Source organism: Salmo salar, chromosome 18, assembly GCF_965601325.2.
Source record: "Salmo salar chromosome 18, fSalSal1, whole genome shotgun sequence".
Taxonomy (NCBI): Eukaryota; Metazoa; Chordata; class Actinopteri; order Salmoniformes; family Salmonidae; genus Salmo; species Salmo salar.
Window position 1 is genome coordinate 73,441,022 of NC_138308.1, and position 8,420 is coordinate 73,449,441.

Consider the following 8,420-nt stretch of genomic DNA (forward strand, 5'->3'; position numbering starts at 1 on the left):
CCGCCATCGCCTCATGTTTCAGCATGATAATGCACAGTTCCATGTCACAAGGATCAGTACATAATTCCTGGAAGCTGAAAATGTCCCAGTTGTTCCATGGCCTGCATACTCACCAGACATGTTATGTGTACAATAGCGTGTTCCAGTCATGTGTACAACAGCGTGTTCCAGTTCCCGTCAATATCCAGCAACTTCGCACAGCCATTGAAGAGGAGTGGAAAAACATTCCACAGGCCACAATCAACAGCCTGATCAACTCTATGCAAAGGAGATGTGTTGCGCTGCATGTTTCAAATGGTGGTCACACCAGATACTGACTGGTTTTCTGATCCACGCCCCTACCTTTTTTGCATATCTATATCTATATATCTATATGCATATCTATATTCCTAGTCATGTGAAATCCATAGATTAGGGCCTAATGATTTTATTTAAATTTACTGATTTCTTTATATGAACTGTAACTCAGTAAAATCTTTGAAATTGTTGCATGTTGCGTTTATTTTTGCTTCGGTGTAGTTTAGAATACTAATAGATACTGCACATTTCCCCTGAAATAAACAATATAACACTAAACAGTAATATTACTGGCTAAAATAACACAGCAAATGTAACGGTAACATTATCTATATACATGTTACTAAAGGTAAACTCAGCAATATAATGCAGATGCAGAAAGTAAACAGCATAGTGGGTTAATTTCCTCAACCACTAAGAGATTTGAAGGGTGAGGCTCAACTTCTCAGCTGTTTTAGTCCCCTGGTAACCATGCTGTGAACAGCAGGGATGTTGATTATCTCATAGAACAAAACGTATAAGATCTCCAAAGCCTGTATTAACCTCAGACCTTATTTTCTGTGTTTTTCTCCATTCTTTCTCCATACATTTTCCCCAAAGGAATGACTGAACGACCCAGGCTCATTTCCGGGTTTAGTACTATTGCTATTCTATTAGCTGTCTCCTCCTCGGCCGGTGAAACGGCCTCTCGCTCTGAAGTACCTTGCTCCTTGGCTCTTATTTGGTTGCCAACTCAGCCGTCAATCGGTAAGTCTCCGCTCTCTACTGTATATCTACTGGATTTGTTTTGTTGTGGTCTCTGGGTTCCTGCTTGGGCTAGATTAATTGGTGTTGATTTCCGGCTTATTACTTAGTTATGTCAACCGTGGTGGTTTGCTAGTTAGCTGGCTAGGCTAGCATGCATACTAAAATAACTAACTTTATCTGGCTGGCTGGCTGGCTGGCTTGCTGGCTAAGATAACTGCATATACAGCGCCTTCGGAAAGTATTCAGACCCCTTGACTTTTTCCACATTTTGTTACGTTACAGCCTTATTCTAAAATGGATTAAATACAAATAAATCCTCAGCAATCTGCACACAATACTCCATAGTGAAAACTGGTTTTAATAAATGTTTGCAAATGTATTAAAAATGTAAAATGTATTATCACATTTACATAAGTATTCAGACCCTCGAAATTGAGCTCAGGTGTATCTTGTTTCCACTGATCACCTTTGAGATATTTTTACAACTTGATTGGAGTCCACCTGTGGTAGATTCAATTGATTGAACATGATTTGGAAAGGCATACACCTGTCTATATAAGGTCCCACAGTTGACAGTGCATGTCAGAGCAAAAACCAAGCCATGAGGTCAAAATAATTGACCGTAGTGCTCCGAGACAGGATTGTGTCTGGGGAAGGGTATTAAAAAAATTCTGCAGCATTGAAGGTCCCCAAGAACACAGTGGCCTCCATCATTCTTTAATGGAAGAAGTTTGGAACCACCAAGACTCTTCCTAGAGCTGTCCGCCCGGCCAAACTGAGCAATCAGGGAAGAACGGCCTTGGTCAGGGAGGTGACCAAGAACCCGATGCTCAATCTGACAGTGCTTCAGAGATCCTCTGTGGAGATGGGAGAACCTTCCAGAAGGACAACCATCTCTGCAGCCCTCCACCAATCAGGTCTTTATGGTAGAGTGGCCAGACGGAAGCCACTCCTCAGTAAAAGGCACATGACAGCCCACTTGGAGTTTGCCAAAAGGCACCTAAAGATTCTCTGATCTGAACCAAAATTCAACTATTTGGCCTGAATGCCAAGCGTCTGGAGGAAATCTGGCACCATCCCATAGTGCATAGTGGTGGCATGATGGAGAGTAGTCAGGATCGAGGCAAAGATGAACAGAGCAAAGTACAGAGAGATCCTTGATGAAAACCTGCTCCAGAGTGCTCAGGACCTCAGACTGGGGCGATGCTTCCCCTTTCAACAGGACAATGACCCTAAGCACCTTCATGACATTGCCCTGTTGGGTGAGGAATTGTGCAATTGAAATGTTTAAATATGAAACTATTTGTGAAAAGATGAAATGTAATTTTAGCCTCCTAAATAAGATAATTGTTTCATAGTATAACTTAGGCCCAGTCCACTTCAATCAGTGTAGATGAAGAGGAGGACATTGGTTAAATAATGATTTTTTTAGCCTTGAGACGGTTGAGACATAGATTGTGTGTGTACAGTTCATAGGGTGAATGGGCAAGAATATGTGTGCCTTTGAACGGGGTATGGTAGTAGGTGACAGGCGTATCGGTTTGGGTGTGTTAAGAACTGCAACGCTGCTGGGTTTTTCACGCTCTACAGTTTCCTGTGTATATCAAGAATGGTCCACTACCCAAAGGACATCCAGCCAACTTCACACAACTGTGGGAAGCATTGGCGTCAACATGTGTCAGCATCCCTGTGGAATGCTTTCAACAATTTGTGGACTCCAGGACATATTCGGAGGTGTAACTCAATATTAGGAAGGTGCTCCTAATGTTTTGTACACTTTGTGTTCTAAACCATTTCCCATTGCCAGAGGTACAAGGCAAGGATGTCCTCTCAGCAGCTTGTTCTTTGCGTTATCACTGGAATCCCTGGCTCAGGCAGTCTGTCAGTCCACACATGTTCCTATCACTGCTCACAACTCTGACCGCTATATCTCCCTTTATGCGGATGATGTTTTATTATATGTTGGAGACGCTCCTCGTTCTCTACCTGTCCTTCTCAATATCGTTAAAAACTTCAGTTCAATCTCAGGTTGCAAAATGAATTGGGCCAAATCTTCACTACTACCGCTTTATAAAGATATGAGAAATAGCTCCCTGTCCCCTGACATCCCAATAGTAAGCCATTTCAAATATCTAGGTATTGACATCCATCCATCCTTACAGATCACCAACACTACCAATTTTAATAGTGTTTATAAACAAGTAGAATCAGACCTACAAAGATGATCTCAATGCACAAATTAAATTAATATACTTCCTCGGATAAACTTTTACAGCTCTATGATTCCACTTTCACCGCCGCTGGGATATTGGAAGAAACTGCACACTTTGATTTCCAAATTTATATGGAGGGGAAATGTCTACTTAACAAAGACAGAAGTGTTCTGGAGGTCAAAACCTCTCCAATCTTAAATTATATTTCTGGACCTTTATTTTGTGCCCACTATGTGTGTGGTTAAACCCCAATGTCTCAGTGACCTGGCGCCCCCTCTGCGATAATTTAGCAAAACTGTACAGGCTCCAAGATCTGGTATATTCAAACATCTCTATCAAAAAAAGCCAAACTTACCTTTGGCCCTATCATCATGCAAATGCATGCAATATGGTGTTCAATGGGGAACCATTGCAAATATATTATTAATCATCACCATTCACCCCCATATACCATTGTTTAATAATTACAGTCTCCTCATGGGTGGCCAGCCAATATCTTTTCCAGTTTGGAGTGAGAGAGGAATTCATACTCTCTCTGACATTGTGGACAGTTGTAGCCTACCTGCATTCTGAAAGGGGTTCACCTAGGGGTCATGATAGGGGCTGTACCAAATGTTTGATGTATTATAATAATTGATTATGCTTATGTTGTATTAATAGACGGGGAGGGGTCCTTACATTTATAGGGTCCTAGACTACAGATGAACAATATATATACATTATGAGGCTTAATATTGTTCCACAGCACTTTTCTAGTCTCTCTGCCTATTATGAAGAAACTGTCTGAGAAATGTGTGACTGAAGACAGAACTCTGCAGGGGAGTGTAAGAGATGTCAGACATTCCACTATAAATCAACTTGGACATTTACTGCTAAGCTTTTAGATAGGTATATAAACAAGAGTTTTGGTGTTGGTTTTGGTCTCCTAAGTAGAATATAATGACGTAGGAAGTGACATCACTTGGGCTGGACTTTGGGTTTAATAAAATAACTTGGGACCTTTTCTTTGATGCAGAACTTACTCGGAAACATGCGTTATGTTCCTGTTGTCAACTTCTGTCTGCAATTGCATTAATAAAGGTTTTTGAATGATTTAATTAAAGATATTGTCATAATGCTAATTTCACCAATGAGCCAATGATTGACAAGGAACAAGGAAACGGACCCCAACAATTCCATGACTTGAAAAAGCAATAATATCGGCCTGGTTCTTCATTTTTCTTTTATTTGCAGCTTCGTTCTGCTCTGCGTGCTTATGGAGTACACTGGGATTCTAATCATCTCATCCTATCCACAAAATAATTACCTCCAGGGTAAGTAAGGGCATAGTCTCCAAATTATAAATATTTCTACAAACCAACATATGACCAATCTATTAAAAATGGAATGAAGATGTACCAGCAGTAGATATTAACTGAAGTACTGTCTGGTCCAATATTACATTCTCATCAAGAAATGTAATTACCAAATGACCCACGACAATTTTGCCCATATGAGTTCTCCGACTCAAAAACATTTTTTTCCCAGATGAACATAAACTCAACCTCTGTCTGTATGCTCTGCCCCCAGGGTACTCCTGGCGCATGTATTCATATGGTCTAAGATTGCCCAGAGGTTTTCTCCTTTTGGCAATCTGTGGCTTCATCATTATCAGGCATTTTGCCTAAACCCATTGCATGTCTGCCCAAAGTGCTGCTGCTTAATTATGACCCTTCACTGAACGTAACATACAGGCAGAGGAGGATTTTTCCTACAGGCCTAACAGCAGCCAAGAGAATGGTTCCTAAACTAACCATCAATCGCTAGCCTGCATGGTGCAAAATCATAGAATATTAACCTTTGGGTCTTTCTATAAACTAGGATACCAGTGAGGATTTTCTATACTGGACAACTTGTTACAGCAGTTGATAAGTCTTTGATAATAATCTGCCTATTTGTTTTATGTCATTACATTAAGATATAAGGGGGATCATAGCTATATTCAATAAAAAATGCATGGGTTGATTTAAAACCTGTAACATACCACCCTGCATGACACTGCTGGCTTAATTCTGAAGATAAGCAGGGTTGGTCCTGGTCAGTCCCTGCATGGGAGATCAGATTCAGCTGGAAGTGATGTTGGAGGGCCAGTAGAAGGCACCCTTTCCTCTGGTCTAAAAAAATATCCCAATGCCCTAGGGCAGTGATTGGGGACATTGGCCTGTGTAGGGTGCTGTCTTTCAGATGGGATGTTAAACGGGTGGCCTGAGTCTCTGTGGTCACTAAAGATCCCATGGCACATATTGTAAGAGTAGGGGTGTTAATCCCGGTGTCCTGGCTAAAGTCCCAATCTGGCCTTCATACCATCATGGCCACCTAACCATCCCCAGTTTACAATTGGCTCATTCATCCTGTAACTATTCCCCAGCTCATTGCTGTAAATGAGAACGTGTTCTCAGTCAATTTACCTGCTAAAATAAGGGAAAAAATACAACCCTTTATCATGGTTGGTGTCTTGATGGATTTGTCAAATTGTGTGACATAAAACATTACTTTTCTGTCCTTGCATTTATGGCAGTGTACGTTGTCGTTATATCATATTAAGCATTAATCAGTTACATTAGACATTAAACTTAAACCCTGTAAGAACCCTGGATCTAGCTGTCCTACAGTTCTTTTGTATAGAGATCTCAGAAATGCAGTGTAACTAAGTAACATTTTGTGTATCCTTAAGTTACATGGTGAAAATAGTTTTCATTGGCACACAAATCCAAACTAATGTATGCGATTGCTAAATCAAATGCTTCTAACCGTTCTAATCGTTAGATTTAACAGAGATCGCATCAAGGTAATGAGTTTATGTTTTCATATGTTTTTGTGCCTAGGATTGGACACGCTAGTCTACTGTGCGATATTGTGTAGGATAGACTAATCGCACAACACCCAACGTTATTCCTATTAATTATTCTGGATATAAATGACAACATATTACACAGCCTGCTGGGCTTATTCACAATATCATCTGGTAATGAAATAACATGACAAATATTTTGGTTTTGCCATGTTACACCTGCAATTTTAAACAATACAAGAGGCTTGTGTAACAGTACTCTTCTGGTGCGTTGTGTACAATCATCGACACGGACTCCAATTTGTAGCACCAGTCATGGAGATTTATTCTGATAGAAACAGCACAAAATTGCACGTCATGCAATCCACGGCTCACCATCCAACTCATCACTCACGCATGGTGATTTGGTGCTTGTTCACTGGGGCAATGTACAGTAGTTACCAAAATAATACAAGAAGTACAATACACAATATAGTATGTTTAACAATGTACCTGATAGAAACAGCACAAAATTGCACTTCATGCAATGCACGGCTCACCATCAAACTCTGCACTCATGCACTGTACAGCATATACAACCCCCGTCCCCGTTATTTACAGAAATACCTATATATGGACTACAACTCTTAGCAGTATAAAATCGTTACTTTATATGTACTTAAGTAAGCAGGTCCTGTGGGTGGGAAGGGGAGAGGGTGGGGGAATAAATGTATATTTGGGTAATGTTTGTTGGTTAGTGTTTTTTTTTTTTTTTGTCTTGTCAACTAAAACATTCCTTGTGTTTGCAATACTTTCTACAAAACCTCCCAGTTTCTTTCTAGCACCTGAGAGAGATGCTGAGATCAGTCTGGTGAAGGTTGAGGACATTCCAAACAAGAAGGACCTTGAAGGAAACCTCCGCCTGCTGCAGCGGATCCTGGATGTGTGTAACGTACAGTACGGAAGAAATGGTTCTTTGCTAACGTGAGATCAAATCAAAGCTGCATTTATATAGAACATTTCAGACATGAATGCAACGCAATGCGCTTCACAGGGAAAAACATAAATAAATAAATGAATAAAAAAACTGAAACATAAGAGGATTAAAAAAAAACTAAAGAATAACAATAAAAACGGAATGAATGAAAAAGTACCTTAAGGGAAAAAAAAGCTAAAAAGATGTGTTTTAAGATCTCTGTTAAATATGTACACAGTTTCAGCCCCCCTCGTGTTCTCTGGCAGGCTATTCCAAAGGCTGGGGCCATAGTAACTAAAGGCTGCCTCTTCATGCTTCTTGGTCCTAGGCTTTGGGATAGTTAAAAGGCAAGTGCCAGAGGACCTATGTGGGACGTAACTCAAAAGCATGTCTTATGCATTGGGGTGCACAATCGTGGATTGATTTTTTTTTTTAACTATAGAAGAAACTTAAAACTAATTCTAAAACTCACAGGCAGCCAGTGCAGAGACCTTAAAACCGATGTATTGTGTGCTCTCCGTCTGGTCTTGGTCAACACCTGTGGTGCAGCATTCTGTTTGTTTTGCAGTTGACCAAAGGCTTTCTTGGGTAGACCAGACAGGAGAGCATTACAGTAGTCAAGCCTGCTTGTAGTAAAAGCATGGAGGAGTCTCTCTGTATCAGCCTGAGATAGAAACGGCCGCACCTTGGCAATGTTCCTCAGACGGTAAAAAGCTATGTTGGTCTCATTCCCAATGTGTGATTTGAAATTGAGTTCAGAATCTAAAATGACACCTAGGCTTTTTACCTGGTGTTTTATCTTTATTGCCCGTGAATTAAAATGTGCAGCCAGATTCTCTCTCTGTGCTTTGGCTCCAATAAAAAGTACCTTGTCTTAATTTAGCTGGAGGAAGTTGTGAGCCATCCAAGTATTTAAATCACTAACTAATACAGTCTAATAATTTATGTGGAGCTAAAATCATCTGGTGACATGGAAATGTAAAGTTGTGAATCTTCTGCATAGCAATACAAATCAATGATGTGCTTTCTGACAACGCTGCCAAGTATATAAACCGGACCCAAAATCGAACCTTGTGGAAAGGCACATGTGATGGCTATTTTCTCTGAGTTATGTTCAACAAGGGTGATGACAAACTCTTAACCGGTTAAATAGGTCCTAAACCAATTTAGAACTGGACTGGAGAGGCCAACACACCTCTCCAGTCTGTCCAGAAGGACATCACGGTCAATAGGGTCGAATGCAGCACTTAAATCCAAGAGTACAAGGAAAGAGAGCTGTTTGGAATCTGTTGGCTCCAAGATCATTTACCACTTTAACTAAGGCTGTCTCTGTGCTGTGGCGGGCACGAAAACCAGATTGGATTTTTTTTAAACTTAA